General features: G+C 35.2%; 1 protein-coding gene across 1 annotated transcript in view; it reads right to left on the reverse strand.

The window, feature by feature from the left end:
• Positions 1–8,711, reverse strand: part of LOC145299303 (cleavage and polyadenylation specificity factor subunit 2-like) — a 31,699-nt gene extending 22,988 nt beyond the window's left edge. Inside the window, exon 1 of the mRNA XM_080144391.1 lies at positions 8,521–8,711. The gene's annotated coding sequence lies outside the window, so the exon portion shown is untranslated. The remainder of the gene's footprint in view (positions 1–8,520) is intronic.
• Positions 8,712–16,400: the final 7,689 nt, after the last annotated feature.

The raw sequence follows: 16,400 nt of genomic DNA on the forward strand, positions 1-16,400 counted from the left end.
TATATATATATTATTTTTATTGGAATTCATTATTGAGATGAGTATTATTTATATTAATTTATTTACTGCGGACTATTATTCTCATCTTTATTAATTGTTGTTTCACGACGTGGTGAGACAACAACAACTACGGATGGCAGTGATTGCTAAGAATGCAGTTAGGAGATTCAAAGTTCCTATGTCGCGATTACCACCTGACGAAGGCCAGAGGAAACGTTGGTTGAAACGTTGTGAAACAACAACTATTAAAAGATGAGAATAATAGTCCGCAATAAATTATTATAAATAATACTCATCTCAATAATAAATTCCAATTAAAATAATATAACTAAATATGTCATCCAATATTGTCAATAACTTTGATACACTCCGCTCTTGATTTGACTGCCATGGATTTTTTTAAATTCCAAAATGATCTGAAGGATTGTTTTGACAGACATTATGTTTGAGAAAATATCCCACAGATGAAAACCTGGGAGCTTATGATCTGGTGAGTGTGAAGCCCATTCAGAATCACAATTCACACTGATTAGACAATCACCAAAGTCAAATTTCATATCACTGAACGGCGATAAAACAAAAACTGTGGAACATTCATAGCTTATTCTTTGTGGAAAAGTCAAGCATAGACAAGAGTTTATTTGTACGAAATATTGTTAGAATTGTAGAAAGGATTGTAAATCTTATTAAAGGTTTCATTGGTAACAATTTCGAGGGATCACACTGCATTATTTAATAATAATAAAGTTTTTTTTTTGTTTTTCTTGGGGCAGGGGTCCGAAAGGAAGAGATAATGCTGGTGAGGATGACTAGAGATAAAACAAATTTGTTTATCTATGAGGTGACTTCAATAAATTTCCATACAATTTTTGTATGGGCACTTTTGATAATACACACATGATATTATAGCCCCCCCCCCCCTCACTTCAAAGTAATCTTTTCCGCCTGCAAATGTACTTGTACCATTCCAACAACTTCTTGAACGTCCCATGGAAGTCCTTTTGGGTGAGCGTGTCAACGACCCTCATCACAGTCTATTTCATCTCAATTGTCTCATGAGCTAATTTCATCTTTGAGGGCCTCAAGTTTACTATTCCTGCTTCCTAGCACATGTAGCATTTGTGGGACATTCTCTTCACTGAAACGAGGCCCATCATGTGTCTTCACCCTCTCAATGATGAGATTTTTTCTTATCGCTTGCTTCCTTGCATTTTTCTCCTTTTCTTGTTTTGTTTTCTCCAGTTGTTGCTTTCTCTTCTGAAGTACCACCTTCTGAAATGCCTGGTGTTTAATTTGGACTTCTTTAGATTTGGATCCATACAATCCAAGCAACTTGTTCCTTTTCAGATTTACTATCAAGCCAAATTGAAGTCTTGTTTTTCTTCAGCATATTGATGGTGCTATGGTGGTGTAAAGATGCATGTCGTCTCTTGAAAATGCTAAAATCCAAATCCCTAAAGCATTCTTCTATCAAATTGGTTATCTGACTATGCTACATTTGCTGACGTTTCTTTTCATCTTTAATGTCATAGTCTTCCACCTGGCAGGAAGTCTGTCATCTTTGTATGCTGAACAAAGTCTGTGAAGTAAACTTTGAACAATAGTCTTCTTTTGTGCATCCATTTTGTAGAGGGCAGAAAAACAGGGCTGTTTAAATTGATGCTAAAAAGTGGTGAAAAGTTGCCATCTGTCAATTGTTTGGTATCATGTTCCCATCTTCCAAGAGCAGCATTCATTTTCACAACATAGCAAAAGAAGTCCAAGTATTTTGGTTGTCTGCTGAGTAGGATCCAGTAAGGTCCAGTAACTTTGTGGTATAACAGTCCAAGTACAACCATGGCACAGTCAATTGAACCACTCCTCACGTCATGAAGCACACTTTCTTGCTTGAGATTCATGATGCCATGAAATCTTGAAAAAAATGTCACAATATCATTTCGATGATAGTGAAGTGAAGCAGCAGCCTGAAAAAGGTTGTTAAACCTATTCCCTCTAAAACTTGTTATGCTAGAATTTTATGACTGAAGGTGACAATAGGCTTCCCATGAGGCTCTGCATCCATTTTTCTCATCACCTCTTGGTCCCAACACATCACAAGCAGTCCTGATAAACCGATATGCTGCATTTTCTGAACTTGAAGAAAACCTTTTGAATTTTTCAAGACCATCTCTGCCGATTTTCTCATTCAGATGTTGTTCCCATTTTCTAAATACTTTTTCGGATTCAGAACTGAGGCCAAGAAGGAAGTGAGCATTACAATGCAAAAACTCCAGGTTTTCATCAATGCCAAGCCAAGTGTATTCATTCTCTGCATGTTAAAGGCTTTGTCGAATGACTTCATGACACTTGCTCTGTCACTCATAAGACCAGTCAGATTCTGTAACATTGACCAGAATACAGTATCCACTTCACTATCAGTATAGAGATCAGCCAACTCCTGGAGCAGATTAAAGGCTACATCAACAAGTGTATCTGAATCTTCCTTGAATACTGAAGTGAATCCACATGAAACAACTGACCACTATCTGCTGAAAGTTGGTGTCCCACAATCTTTTGACGTTTCCTAGTTGTTCCATCAGAATATAAGTCTACATTGCTCGATTGCAGTAATGCTTCAGCTATCTGTTGTTTGGCAAGGGCATGCCCTTTGTCAGCATACCTTAGAGATGATCGCTCTAATGGCAGGTCTTTTGAATCTACAGCTGTGTGAAAGATGTGTCTTGCTACAATATCAATTATCTTTTCACAATTCTTGCCAGATACTTCTGCTTGCCCTATCAATTCAATGACACACTTGATGACATCTTTGGTGTACCGGTTGCTATTATGTTCTTTCATAGAAACATATTTTTTTTTTATTTTTTTTTTTACATAGGCATCACCACTTATCAAGGCCAAGAGACCACTCTAGGATAAGGGTTAAAGAGTGTACAGTAGAAATTGGACAATACAGTAATCGTTAGTAATGGAAATTCAGTAAATTTGTTAACTTATATGGAACGGCTCATCAAAAACTTGTTTATGGTAAACTTGAAGACAACCATATTTTAATCAGCTGGAAAGCAGGAAAACAGAAGATAATTCCATAGGTGTGCAGTTCTAAGAAAGAAGCTTTGCTCATGGAATCTACGTTTAGGTTTAGGCATAGATAAAGAGTGGGGGAAATTATTGATAGTGTTTTCTGCTAGACAGGTGTTTCTTATGAAAGATTGGCAAGGGGGACCATAGATTGGAGCTCAGCCGATCACTTGCCATGAAAATAACGATAAAGCAGAGACAAACTCGCAACATCTCTTCTGTGAGAAAGAGGTTGCAGGGAAGAGAAAAGGACACCCCCTACGAGGCTACGAAGTCTATTTTGAACTCTATCAAGGCAGGATAAGTCTTTTCCAGCAGTTCCTGCCCAAATGTGGCAACAGTACTCCATCCTTGGACGTACCTGGCTCTTATATAGAGAAATACATCAGCAGTGAGATATCTACTAGATCGATAGAAGGATCCCACCATTTTTCCAGTGGCTTTGGCTACAGATTTAAGGTATGTGTTCCATTTAAGATCAGGAGTAAAGGTCAAGCTCACAAGCTTTTCAAAACATGAGGCCTCCTCAAGACGAGAGCCATTCATTTCAATTGATGCCAGATGGGGATCAGAGCGTTGATGATGTAAAGATAAAAGCTTGGTTTTAGATGCATTAAAAGTAACCAGCCACCTCTTTCCCCATTGTACCACTTGCTTAAGATCAGAGAAGAGAGAATCAGAGAGAACTTGGTCGTTTACGGTCTTTGATGTGCTACCATAGATAGTAGTGTCATCAACATAAATGTCTACAAATGATGTAAGGATGTGACTTGGAAGATCATTAATGTAGATCAGGAAGAGAGTTGGGCCCAGGATGGACCCCTGAGGGACTCCAGCATTAATACTGCGAGCTTCTGATTTCTGCCTGTCAACCACTACTCTTATGAACCTATCAGAGAGAAATGATTTAATAATTGATAATAATAATAATAATTTTCTCGGCCTGATAAAGAAAATCAAATTTCATCTGTTGAATCTTCAACTCATTCTTCTTTTTCTCTTCTTTGCTTTTCTTATGAAGTTTTTTTGAATTGTTTAGACAATATTTGATTGGGCATTTTTTCCATCTTTTCTTTCTTACTCAATCTTGTTTCCCATCTTTTCAAACGCTTGTAAAATGCTGAGTGTCTAATTTTTGAAAGCTCCTGATTTCTTTACTGCAGGGTAGTCAAGGTACTTTCAAGTTTAATTTGAATTTCCTCATATTGCTGTTGTAATGATGACAACAAATCTTTATTTCTTCTTAGCTCTTCATTTTTTTGCTGCAAATCGTCATAAAAAGACGGTATCTTTTCTGAAAGTACATCTTTTATGGTCGACACGTTATCTTTCAGTTTTTTCTGCATATCTTCCATCTTTCTCTTTAGTTTTTTTATCTGAATGGTTTTTGAGCCAGAGAGCAATGGTGAGTTTTCTAGGTTGCTTTCATCATCATTAGTCTGAGTTTGTTGAATCATCAGTATCTTTCTACAGGCTAGCATAGCTGCCTTCGGTGTACCTGGACTAGATTTTATAATGGCTGTGCTGACATTCTCACTGACTGGTTGACACCAGTAATTTGCTTTCATGAAGTCTTCATAATTGTTATTACGATGCCGAGATTTTTAGATGTTGCCTGAATTTTCTTTAACTGTTTCCCAAAAAACTGCCTATCAATAGAACGCCCAGATAGATACTCGGCGGCCTGACATACCCAAGATGATGGAAGTACTTCTTTCTTTTGGAAGGAAACTAAGTCTAGAATGATGCCATTTGTAAGTGCAATTATTTCTGATCGACCTGACAAACTTGAACTAATCAGTTCATCTCTTGAAACACCAGCACATGACAAATAATTCTCAACGAATGTCAAATTTTCCATTCAAAATGTTTGGAATCTGTCAGAGTCATTCATGTGCAAACTGGCATTAGCATGAACTTTTTCAATTAAGTATCTTATTCTTAACTGATTGATGGTGATGAAATTGGATGCAAATTCGGCAATATCATCCCAGGTTTTTTTTTTCATCTTTCAGGTAAAAAAGTTGTAAAAGGAGTTTATTGTTTATGCTAACTTTGGGAATGGATGGTCTTCTACCTCTTCCAGTGAAATTGAAAATATCCTTTAATTTCTTGAAATTACAGTCGTCTGCAATAAAAATATTCCCAATTAAAATTTCAAACATGCAGCAAACTATTATTAATAATCCCATTCTTAACATGTGGAGAAGAGTTGTTTTTTTTTTTTTAACTAGTCTGTACTTTCACCTAACAATTTAATAAACAATGCAAAAATAAATGTTAAAGCAGTAAAACAAAACAATAGTAATTATGAAACAGACTATTTAGAAACCCATTCTTAACATGTGGAGAAGTATGTGTTTTTTTAACTAGTCTGTACTTTCACCTAACAATTCAATAAACAATACAAGAATAAAAATAAATTAAAATAATGAAAACAATGGTATTTATGAAGTGAACTTTTATTTAGGAAACATGTGAGGGGGAGCGTGTTCTTTACCTAGTCTGTACTTTCACCTAACAATTTAATAAACGATACAAGAATAAAATACATTAAACAATAGTATTTGTGAAGCAAACTATTATCTAGAAAACCACATTTAACATTTGGAGGAGAGGGTGTATGTGTGTGTGTGTTTTTTTTTAATTAACATGTATTTTTAGCTAACAATTTAATAAATTATACAAAAATAAAAAATAAATGTTAAAACAAGAAAAGAAAAGAATATGAACTTATGAAGTCAACTAACATGCGGAAAAGAGGATGTGTTTGTTTTTTGTTTTATTAATTTAGTCTAGTCTGTACTTTCGGTAATTATGCACTTAGCGAACTGTGCTGAAATAACATTTAGAAAGCCATTCTTAACATGGAGAGGAGAGGGTGTTTTGTAATGCTTCTGAACTTCCAACTAACAATTTAATATAAAAAGTTATCGTAAAAACTTGAAAATACTATTCAAAAATAGCGCACCGTTTTTTTTTTATCAGCAAAAACTGATAAGTGAAATGGGACTATTTTTCAGCTACGGTGGACCATCTTTACTAAATTTTGTTTACAGCCAGAAATAGAAAGAGACATTAATTCTGTCGCTTACAGGTCACCATAGTTCATAACTAAGAAAGGGAGACGGTTATCTCCCCTTTTTCCATTTGTGATGAGCTGAAGTCGCAGTATTTTTTAATACTCACTTAAAGTATTTTATTTAAAAAGGACATGGAATATAGAATATAAATATGGATAAATTCTTAACAATGAAGAGTGGAAGTACCCATTGAATAGTAATTTTTATAGGTAAGTGATATTTTTTAATTTATATACACATATTTTATCGAAGTAAGTTAAAATTCGTTGATTTTCTTTAAGTCTTTTTAAAGAAAACCGATTTAAAAAAAAAAAAAATTGTATACTTTGCTATTAAACCTGTTATTTTTTTTTTTTAATTTGGTCTTTGCTCCTTTAATTGAAAAAAAAATTAGGGTTTGAATTACATTTTTCAAGTAGTTATAAGCTTCGAAAGATAGGAGGTCGAATTATTCAATTTTTTATCACGCATTTTTAAGAAAATGACACTGCTAATGACGTGGTCTGCATACCAGCAAAATTACTTTCATATTTATATGCATCTGTTTTTTTGTATTGACATCCAGACTTAGAGTTAATGTTTGGGTTGAGGGGCTCGATTCATTGGGGTTTTTTTTTGGGGGGGGGGTTAATGAAAACAAAAACATGCAGTTCATTAGTCCAAATACTAACCCTAAGCAGAGATGGCAGCAGAACATAAAAAATTAAATTACTTGGGTTTGTATTACTGTACACAGATTCGAAAAAGTTGTCAAAAAACAATCAAAGGCAAGATAAGTTACTTTTCTACCTAACTGGATATAATTTTCGTGTTTATATTCAATGTAACATGTTTATTCAGCTCGAAAAACATGCAGTGTTTACCGATGTATTGGAAAATTCAAAATGGCGGCCGACTCTCTAAACACGGTAAGTTCGGGAAAAAGTGTTATAAATAATAAACTAGACAAAATACTGTTAGAAATTCGCTCAATATATATTACCGTGACATATGTTGACATATATTCGGTGGTTTTTTAATAGTATTTTGTCTAGTTTATTATTTATAACACCTTTTCCCGAACTTACCGTGTTTAAGAGAGAATCGGTCGCCATTTTGAATTGTCCAATACATCGGTAAACGCTGCATGTTTTTCGAGCTGAATAAATATGTTACATTGAATAAAAACACAAAAAATATATCCAGTTTGGTAGAAAAGTAACTTATCTTGCCTTTGATAACATTTATTTGTTATATATTTGTTTTTTTGACAACTTTTTCAAACTGTACAATAATACAAACCCCATTTATTTGTTATATATTTGTTTTTTGACAACTTTTTCGAATCTACAGTAATACAAACCCAAACTATTTGATCGATTTACGTAAATGTGGGAATATAACACCTTCGTTCTGTAACGAGTACATATATCATAAAAACTTTTCTGCATTTTCTTTACTTTGCCACCATAAGTGCCAATTTGAATAACGCACCCATTAAAGTAGTTTTTGCTATTTGCTGTTTAACTAAATTGGTACTTATATGCATTTATTGTACCGCACTGAAATAATAACGTTATTATTTAGAAAGTCATTTTTAACATGGTGAAGGGAGAGTGTTTTGTAATCACTACTTTGTACTTTCACCTAACAATTTAACAACAAACAAAAAAAATCCATATTTTCACGATTTATCTCCCTTGTTTGATCTGTCGCCTTTCTTTGTACAAACACCAAAAAAATGCTTCTCTTTAACTCAATCTTCATTCGACTAAAATTTTGAACATTACCGAATCGAGTTATCGTTTTTAGTTCGTGAGAATAGATTTTACTAAATTACATCGGCTGATGGAACAAACTGAGGTCAAAGTATGGATTGATTTTTAAAAAATTATTTCTCAACTGAATAAAAAAAAAAAAAAAAAAAAAAAAAAATGGCACTTGTGCAGTTTACGGATCGTGCTAAAATAACATTATTTAGAAAATCATTCTTAACATGAGGAGAGGTGGGACCTTTGTTAACTATTCCGTACTTTCACCCAACACCTAAATTAAAATTCACGAAAAATTGAATTTAACTTGAAAATCCTATTTCAAAAAATAGCCTGGTCCGTAAATTGCACAAGTAAAAACGGTTCGTTCGTTTCTTTGGACGAAGTAAATAAACAAAAGAGGAAGATAGATAAAACAATATATATATATATATATATATATATATATATATATATATATACAATCTTAATGAATATTATCATACAATTTACTCAGCTTAAAAAATTTAACAGAAACTTTGTTAATCAAAATAAACAAAAAATATTGAATGCTATTAAAAAACTCGTTTTTTTTTAACAAGAAAGAGTATACATTTTTTAAAACTTACCTGACTTTATAAGAAAACAAAACAGCTGATCTAGAATATATAAAAGTAATATTTTTTCGGATACCACAGCTTTGCTGGGTGAAGAAATTATATTTTTAGTTTCCAGATCGTCGATAAAAGAAAAGCCATGCTGCATTTAGTGGATAAAAAAGAATGTGGACTCCATTTTGAATTTTGACCGGGTTTTCTGAAGTTATCTCCCTTGATGACGTTTTCCAGTCAATCAACGAAAATACAACAAAGCAATTATTCCCTTCACTATAAAGTGCTCGAATGAAAGTATGGAAGCACATACAAACAACTTCTTTTTTTTTCTGTCTTTCTTTTTTTTTAACATATCGCTATTTATTTATATTATTCATTACACCTTTTTGGACATCTCTTAATTTATTTAAATTGATTCATTTTTACAAAGAAGAAAAATATTGCACATATTTTTTTAAATTTATTTCATAATTTCATTTCAACTTTAAATTAAAAACACTTTTTTATTTTACCTTTTGTTAATTTATGCTTCCTTTTAATTTACATATACACACAATCTATTTATTTTATACTATTAAAACTGAGGCTTGGGGGTTTCTATTTACTTGCCTCCTCACGAGGGCAGAGTTAGACACAAGGTCTAATTTTAATGTGAGGAATATCCAACTTCCAAAAAAGAGACACTGTGGATTGGAACAAAAATTTAAAATTGCCGTAGGTGTAGGGGAAAAGAAGCTTAAATGAAATTAAATCTCTCTACCCCAAACAAAATAATAAAAAAAAAGGAATAAACCAAAATGACACCTCCTTCTCATTTAAAATGCACCGCATTTATTTTTCAACAGAAATAACAAGATGAACAAGTAAAGGTCTGATCGGTAACTTCTTGATAAATCATTATGATTAGACTGTTAGATGAAAGTCCTTCGTTGAATTAATAAGATTAGAAAGCAAAAGTCCTGTGTGAAAATAATGTCCTTATTTCAAAGTTTGGGTTTTAACTGGCGAAGTTTGCCTTATTCAAAAGTCCCATGAGGAAAGTAATCCATTGATATTAATTCTTATAGAAAATTACGCGAGCCTTTTCTAGTCTCACACAAAAACATGTGTTCACATCTCAAGCTATATTACTTGTCACATACATACACGTACATATATTCACGTTCACGCACATACACTCACATTCACGTGTATACACACACGCTAACGTACGCACATGTACACACACAGATAGATGACGTCACTTCCCTTTCAAAGGAAATCCACACATGTGTAAAAGACCACCAGAAGCAAGTATAAAAGCAAGAGACAAGCTGTTTCCAGACCTTTTCGACTTAGCTCTCGAGCTGAGCGGTCGTCGGACCATTCGCTCTCCCCTGTCAGGGCGCCAACGCGCGTCATGTGCCCTGCTACTATGTAGGGGGCACAGGCTAACAAACAGTACGTACACTTTATACGCTTTCTCTCTCCATGAACTGGATTGACATTCTCACTCTTTCTCTCTCTATCTACTACTTGTGCCAGAGAACACCACCACGTAGCTGATGGCTAACATGGCGCACAGTTGTTGGAATTTTCTTTGTACCAATAATGGTGCATCCCCCTTGCTTACATTTATTATTGTTTATCTGGTTCTTACATATGATTTTTTGTATTTTGTATCCATTATGATTTTTAGTTTCGTATATTTACAGTTTGTACAAAACTCCCTTTAATTTAGAGAAAAGGGAAACGCTAGCTCTGTGGTGACGTCACGAGCCCAGCGCGTATTTCGTCCTCTTTTGAAATTCTGCTGACATGGAGAGTGAACGTGTTCATTGCCCGGCGCTGAAAATGGAATTTTGATGAGCCTCCTTCAAAGAAGTAAACCCGGCAAGAACTTAATACCCGGCTGTGTCGAGACAGACTTTTGAAAATTAACTATGTGGCTGCGGTTTTGTGCGTATTTATTTTACAAGGAGTGGAATTTAAAGAAAATACCTTTTTACGTGACAAGGAATAATAGGATTTCCTATCCGGACAAGCGACGAGGTCTTGCTCCTGTAATACATGTGTGTCTCTATGGTTTGCATGCGAATATGGAGGGAAGGAAAATTCTAAAAGAACTTTAAACAAAAAAAAAGAAAAAGGCACGTGCCTGACTGGCTTTCAATTGTGAGCACGCTCCTAAAATTAATTTCATATGCGAGTGTGATTAGGAGATACTACTATTTTGTACATTATTGTTGTATTCGTTTATGGATACACACAACTTCTTTATAAGAACCAGTGTTGTTATTTTTTTCATTACATGTTACTTTTTTCATATGTTACCTTGGCGTTTAAGTTTAATGCCCGCAAAGGGAAAAATTTGCAACTTATTGTAAATAAAGTTTCTTCTTTGTTTCAAATCAAGACCTTTAGATTTCATTTTTACCCCCTCCCCCTCTTTTGTTTCATGTTTTATTTTTCAGCTTAGTTACTTTAGCGTCGAATTTATCTGGAAGCAAGATAAATTCCGACACAGTTTAACTGATGTCAACCCTCTATCCTTTTCTTTGTCTACACACTGAACTATCATTCCCATTTTCCACTACATCACTCACTTCTCTTCCAACGTGCGAACAAACGATAGTGACCCGAACTTGAGATGAACACACATTTCCTTTTTCCTTTTATACTACCAATCCCACAGCAAATGATAGTTACACCCACGTGGACATGAACACGTGTTATATCAAAACATTCATTCTTCCAACAGTAAATAAATGACGTTTATCTTATCCATCAATTGAGTTTTTGTTTCTTTCAATTGCATTTGTTTCATTATTTTCTTTTGTAACGGGATTAGGATTTATATATCCTAGTCCTCTACAAAATGTACAGAATGGGTGAGTGTGTGCATAAGTATGATTTTTGAGTGCCCGCGTGGCATGTGTAATTATGGTTTCGACAGCTTTGAAAGCGGCGATGAGACGAAAACGAGAGGCATGTTCTCATGTCACGTCGGAGCGAGAAAAGAAGAAGAAAGAGAAAAAGGAGGGAAGAAAGAATGTTTGATGCGTTTAAATACTTTTTTGGACTGGCTCCAAAACAAGATTGCTACTGCTGATATTTTGGTTTTTAGAAAAGTGTTAAAAAGACAATCTTCTGAATTTTCTCATTGGTCGCTTGTGTCACGTGATACTGTCTTCAACTATGTCCGCCAGAAATATGTTCATTTTACTTTTGTTGTTGTGAGAAAAGCGTGTGGGCGTATTTGAAATGATGTCGTTGCTGGCAGAACTTATTTTTGTGCAAAATCCGTGGGGAAATTGAAATGAATAAACGTTCGTTTATTTGTGCGTGCGTGTGTGTGTGTGCGTGTGTGTGTGTGTGTGTGTGTGAGAGTGAGTGACAGCACATAGTATAGAGGGGCTTTTATTTCACTGACTGAAAACAAAAACGAAGTGCAGCAGTAAAACAGAAGGAACAGTTTTGCATTCTTTCAGTCCGTTTTTACCCCTACCCCTCCACGTAAGGATTCGGATGTAACACAAGGTCAGTTTAAAGTAGAAGATATCAAGTAAGTGCCTCGCACTCTCCACCAGAAAATGAACTTTGGATGGGACAAAAAGAAAAATTGCTCCAGATTTCTTTTTTGCTAACCAAGGCCAAAACAAAGACATAGTTCAAAATAGTACTTACCATCCTCCCAAGATGTGACACAAGGTCAGAAGTTGGGATGAAAATGCCAGTGCATAAAAGGTAGAGCATTCTGGCTTACAAAGAATGTATGAGTAGCCCCGTCAGCATTCCCAGGCCAGGGTGCCTCAGATTATTAGCAATAAACTAACTCCTTTTCAAAGAGAGAAGGTAAAAAGTTGGAAGGTGTGCCTCCTAGGACTGCACAGAAAAATGGCCATCTATCTCAAATAGACAAGACACTGTTGGACTGATTGTCAAGACCGTATTCTTGACTTGGTATGAAATTCTCTACTTTTTGAAATCAAGTTATATGTAGTTATTGGTTATAGTCAGTTAACATACTTCCTAATTTCAGGCGTAACACTACCGGAAGCGGTGACAAGGACAATTACTTCCTTCACTGTTCTTCAGTATTTTTATTGTGAAGTGATTTATTAAAATAAAATATAAGAAAAGACATTACTGAAAATTATGGAATAAAAATTAACAAAATTATACAGATAAAAATAACACAATTAGCCTATATTTGCACTTTTAATAACAAAATTTAAAAAATAAGTTTTCATTAGAAATTTTGTTTAAGAAATTATAAAAATAAAAGTTGTTTTGGGGGGGAATTTTAAAAATAAGTTTTTTATTTGAATTTATATAATAAATATATGTTTATGAAAGTCTAAAAAATAAAAAAGAAAGGTCGGATGAATGTAATAAAAAAAAGAGCACGTGCGCAGGGGAGATATAGGGAGGAGAGAGGAAAAAAAGCGATGAAACTGATTTGCCTTGTCACTGCTTCTGGTAGTGCTTAATCTAATTACCAATAAAAAAGTTTATTACTTGAAAAGAGATGATGTCATAATTGATTAATGGTAATCGACAAAATAGTTTGATGTCATAAAGGTTGAATATTAGGTGACTAAATCTGAGGGTCATCTATCTCAAATGGACAAAGACACTGTTAAAAATTGTTAAACCTAAACGTAGATTCCATGAACAAAGCTTCTTTCTTAGAACTGCACGCCTGTGGGAGTCTGTTCTGTTTGTCTGCTTTCCAGCTGACTACAATTTGATTGTCTTTTTTCCTTTTTATTTTTTTACACAGGCATCACCACTTATCAAGGCCCAGAGATCACTCAAGGATAAGGGTTAAGAGTGTACAGTAGTCAATTGGACAATATAGTAATCGATAATAATGGAAATTTGGTAAATTTGTTAACTCAAGTGGAACGGCTCATCAAGAATTTATTTATGTTGGACTTGAAGACAATCAGATTGTAGTCAGCTGAAAAGTAGAAAAACGGAAGACAGTTTCATAGGTGTGCATTTCTAATAAAGAAGCTTTGTTCATGGAATCTACGTTTAGGTTTAGGCACAGATAAAGAATGGTGGAGGAATTATTGATAGTTTTTCAACTAGACGAGTGTTTCTTGTGAAAGTTTGGCGAGGGGGGCATCATAGATTGTCTTCAAGTTTAACGTGAACAAGTTCTTGATTAATTGTCCCCTTAAGTAATTCAATTTACAAAATTTCCACTACTTTTTTTTTTTTACAAAGGCATCACCATTCATCAAGGCCAAGAGGCCACTCGAGAATAAGGGTTAAAGAGTGTACAGTAGACAATTGGACAATAAAGTAATTATTAGTAATGGAAATTCGGTAAATTTGTTAACTTATATGGAAGTGTTCATCAAAAATTTATTTATGTTAGACTTGAACACAACCATATTTTAGTCAGCTGGAAAGCAGGAAAACGGAAGACAATGCCATAGGCGTGCAGTTCTAAGAAAGAAGCTTTGTTCATGGGATCTACGTTTAGTGTGTGTGTGTGTGTGTGTGTGTGTGTGTGTGTGTGTGTGTGTGTGTGTGTGTGTTTTATCTTGTAAGTGTTAGTATGCATGAGTTGACATGCCAGCAAGTTCAAATCCCAAAAGAGGGGTGCTGAGGACACCGATCCATGGATTTTGGCTCACCTCGTTTATTGAAGAAAAATTTGACATTTTTAAGAGATTGAAGTGACTCCCAGAAATATGAATGGCAATCCTTTTTTTCATTTTTGTTTTGTTCAATCAGGTTAAGTTTTTGAGCCACATGTCTTTTTTACATTTTTGGTTCTCATGTACGCATGTGTGGAGCATTTTAGAAGAAGTTGATGGGAGTAAAATGCTATGTCGAAAAATTGATTTTATTAGAAATTATTACTTTAATGACAAGAAGTATTCAGGTTTGATAGTTCTGGGTGATTATGTCGAAATGGGATCAGTTTGAAGTCATAAAACCTCAAAATCTTCCAAAGATGTGGTAAAGTATAAAGTTGATGGATCCAGACTAAAAGCAGGAATTGGTGTCTTGCATAGAAAGGAATGCCATCAACGATTCTCTGGTGGACAGAGACAGAATAGTCTTCTCACTGCTGCACATCACGCTCAATTTAATCAAGCAGTTCACCAAGTGTTAGAACGGTGTGGAGAACCACAGTAATAAGCAACCATTTCTGATTCTTTAATGCACAGGTTATTTTGTCATTTTTTTTTATTGTTAAACTAGCAGTTCCTTATATAGACCAACCAAGTGTCCAACTTTACATAGAGACTGTTTAAGCAGGTCACAGAGCTTTGGGAATCACCCATATAACGTCCAGCGTTTATCACCCTCAGTCACAGGGAGCAATGGAGCACTTCCACGCCACTCTGAAAACCATGTTAAGAGGCTTTTGTGTGGAGCACAACGCCGAATGGGATCAGAGGATTCCGTTTGTGCTCTTTGCAGCTCGAGAAGCAGTCCAGGAATCACTAGGATTCAGCCCATTTGAATTAGTCTTCGGTCACCAAGTGTGAGGACCGTTAAATTGATCAAAGAGCAATGGGTCAGTAGTGAACCCATGCCGAATAATATGGCAGATTACGTCACTAAGGTCCAACAAACCTTAGCTGAAACACAGAAGTTAGCTAGGTCACATTTAGAGAATAGCCAGAAGGTTATGAAAGCCACATATGACAGAAAGGCAGTAAGTAGAGAATTCGAGAAAGGGGAAGAAGTGTTAATCCTCCTACCCATAAATGGTCAGCCATTCAAAGCAAAGTATCAAGGACCATACTCGATCTCTGAGAAAATAAGTCCCTTAAACTACCGAATATCTACCTCTGGGTGTAAAAACAAACCACAAATATGTCACATCAACATGATGAAGAAATATTCCCGGAGAGCGGAAGAAAAAGCAGTACTGGCAGCGTTAGGCCACAATAAAGCTACAGATGAAGAGTATCCGGAAGGAAACCTTCACATAGAGAAAGACCCGTTTATCAAGTTGAAGAGATACTAGGAAACTTGCACATTTACCACTAGAAGAAGGGCAGAGGTTACAAGAAATACTAATGGACTATAGCGATCTATTTACTGATGCACGACACGCACAAAAACAGTAATGCACAAACGTTGATCTCAAGGAAATCAAACCAATTAGATGAAACCCATATCGCTTAAGCCGGAAGAAATTAGAAATAATGAAAACAGAAATAGATTACATGCTAAAGCATGAGATAATAGAGCCAAAGCGAATGGGCATCGCCGTGCGTACTGGTTGATAAACCTGATGGAACGGTGAGATTCTGCACAGATTACTGCAAATTAAATGCAGTGACTAAAGCAGATGCATACCCTATGCCTCGAATGGACGATTGCATAGAAAAAATAGGCCGGGCCAAGTACATCACAAAATGTGACCTCCTGAAGGGATTTTAGGCAGTGCCCCTAACCGAAAAGGCAAAGCAAATATCAGCGTTTGTAACCCCAGAGGGAGCATACCAGTATCGTGTGATGCCATTCAGAATGAGAAATTCCCAAGCGACATTTGTGAGGCTAATGTGCCTTTCTGGGATTGCAAATGTAGATGCATATGTTGATGATATAGTCATATACAACAACACGTGGCCAGAACACATCGAAACGATCAGAAGAGTACTTCAGAGGTTAAGAGCAGCTAACTTGACAATAAACTTAGCTAAAACAAAGTTCTGCCAGGCTGAAGTAAGGTATCTAGGACATGTAGTGGGCCATGGGAAAATCACTCCAGTGAAAACAAAAGTACAAGAAATAGAGAATTATCCGACCCCAAGAAACGTCAGGAGTCTAAGAAAATTCCTAGACATGGCAGGATATTACCGCCGATTCTGCAAAGACTTTGCTAGTCTCACTTCACCATTAACAGAATGGTTGAAAAAGCACAAGAGATTTTA

This window comes from Euprymna scolopes, chromosome 2 (assembly GCF_053919585.1).
Source record: "Euprymna scolopes isolate OS-2025 chromosome 2, ASM5391958v1, whole genome shotgun sequence".
Lineage (NCBI taxonomy): Eukaryota > Metazoa > Mollusca > Cephalopoda > Sepiida > Sepiolidae > Euprymna > Euprymna scolopes.